Source organism: Chrysochloris asiatica, unplaced genomic scaffold (genome assembly GCF_000296735.1).
Source record: "Chrysochloris asiatica unplaced genomic scaffold, ChrAsi1.0 scaffold00138, whole genome shotgun sequence".
NCBI classification, from domain to species: domain Eukaryota; kingdom Metazoa; phylum Chordata; class Mammalia; order Afrosoricida; family Chrysochloridae; genus Chrysochloris; species Chrysochloris asiatica.
This window is the reverse complement of record NW_006408656.1, coordinates 2,554,269-2,556,737: the sequence shown is the minus strand read 5'-3', so window position 1 is coordinate 2,556,737 and position 2,469 is coordinate 2,554,269.

Genomic DNA, 2,469 nt, shown 5'->3' with positions numbered 1-2,469 from the left:
GTCAGCAAGAACAAGCGACTTACAAAAGGTGGCAAAAAAGGAGCCAAGAAGAAAGTGGTTGACCCATTTTCTAAGAAAGATTGGTATGATGTGAAGGCACCAGCTATGTTCAATATAAGAAATATTGGGAAAACACTAGTCACAAGGACCCAAGGAACCAAAATTGCATCTGATGGACTCAAGGGTCCTGTTTTTGAAGTGAGTCTTGCTAATCTTCAGAACGATGAAGTTGCATTTAGAAAATTCAAGCTAATTACTGAGGATGTTCCCGGCAAAAACCGCCTGACCAACTTCCATGGCATGGATCTTACCCATGACAAAATGTGCTCCATGGTCAAAAAATGGCAGTTCATGATTGAAGCTCACGTTGATGTCAAGACTACAGATGGTTATTTGCTTCGCCTGTTCTGTGTTGGTTTTACTAAAAAATGCAACAATCAGATTCAGAAGATATCTTATGCTCAGCACCAACAGTGGCAGCACCAATGGGCTCAAACATAACAACAATTGTGGGGATGGCACATGAATGGTCAGTGTTTTGTTCTGTTGTGCATAGTGTTGCTATGAGTCAGAACCAACGGGACAGCACCTAACACCAACAATAACATGGGTGGTACAGACAGTTAATGCACTTGGCAGCTAACTGAAATGTTGACAGTTCAAGTCCATCCACAGGCACCTCAGAAAAAAGGCCTGGTGATCTACTTTCAAATAACCAACCATTGAAAACCCTGTGGAACACCCCAGAGACTGTAGACTTAGATACTCAATTGAACTCATCCCCAGGAATCAATTTTCAGGCAAACAATATACAAGCCTATAAAGTGAATAACAGGACTAGGATGGAATGTACTCTTCATTACAATCAACCATATCAGATCAAAAGGGCAGAATTTGCCAAAAACAAAGCTCAGAAGGCAGAAAGAGGCAGGAAAGGATAAATGGAAACAAGAAACCCAAGGAGGAAACAGGAAGAGTGTTGTTATATTGTAGGGATTGCAAACAATGTTATGAAACAAAATGTGTATAAATTGCTGAATGGAACATTAATATGCTCCAGAAAGTTTCACCCCAACACCAATAAAAATAAAAAGTTAAAAAAAAAAAGAAAGTAAACCCTATGGAGCACAGTCTACTCTGACACACAGAGTATCCATGAATAAGAATTGACTCAATGGTAACTTGTTTTGAAAATTTATTTATATATATATTTTAAAAAACAACTGGATGAAAATATACTAAAAATATTAACAATAGTGATTCTGTTAATGTGATGGGACCTCAAAAGTAATTTTCTTTCTCTTACTACTTTTCTGTGTTTTCTAACTTTTCTTTAATTCTCATGTATTGCTTTTAGAATTTTGGACTTCTGGTGTGGCACTGCCGGTTAATGGGGTAAACTGCAAAGTCGGTTTGGGTCATTAAGGCCGGCAGTTCCAACTTACCAGCTGCTCCTCAGAAACCCTGTACAGGGTCGCTATGAGTCAGATCCCAACTCGACAGCACTTAGCAACAGCAACAACTTTTAGAATTTAAGAAAAACACGTAGCAAGATGTTTTTCTTGTTTTGCCATCTGGCAAGATGGCAGCCTAGGCAGACATGCTATACAGATCCTCTACAACAAAAATACAGGAAACCAAATGAGATAAACACAGAGGACAATCCTGAAACCCTGAGCTTCAGAGGAAAGCTTAGACAAGTAGACTGAATATCTACTGGGAGGAAAAGATGAACAGGGCTGGTGAAAGAAGTAGACTGACTGTTGAGTGGACGGCTGGCCAGATGCAGTGTGGCCATCTTGAATGTTTGTGAGCAGCTTTGGAGAGTCAGACAAATGATGGCCTGACAGCACAGATTCCCACAGGCGACGGAAAAGGTGTGATTCCTTCTGCTCCCACATTCCCCTGGGTAACAGGAATAGGAACTAACACAGGGTCCAGATGAGAAGTCAATGGGATAACAGTACAGAATATAAATGATTTGTAGAGAAAGCTATGTGCTAGGGGGGAAAAAGATCCCAGATTCATAAAGATTCTATTTCTTATGCCCTTTTATCAAACTTTAAATAGGACAAAGACAAAGCATAGACAAATCATCCTATCAGTATGCACCTAGTATGGAGGCTGATGGACTCTGACTCACAATCACGTTGTTCATTATGTACAGTAGGAAACAAAGGAAATCATTACACAATCATGACTGGTTGCAGGTCAATCCATCACTATTGCAGGTGAAACTACATAAGCCTGGAAAGAACCATGATTGGAATATGTATACAATTTCAGGTTAAAATGTTATTGTTGTTGTTAGGTGCTATCGAGTCATTACCGACTCATAGCGACCCTATGCACAACAGAACAAAACACTGCCCGAACCTGGGCCAACCTCACAATTGTTGACATGCTTGAGCACATTGATGCTGCCACTTTGCCAATCCATCTTACTGGGAGTCTTCCTCTTTTTCTCTG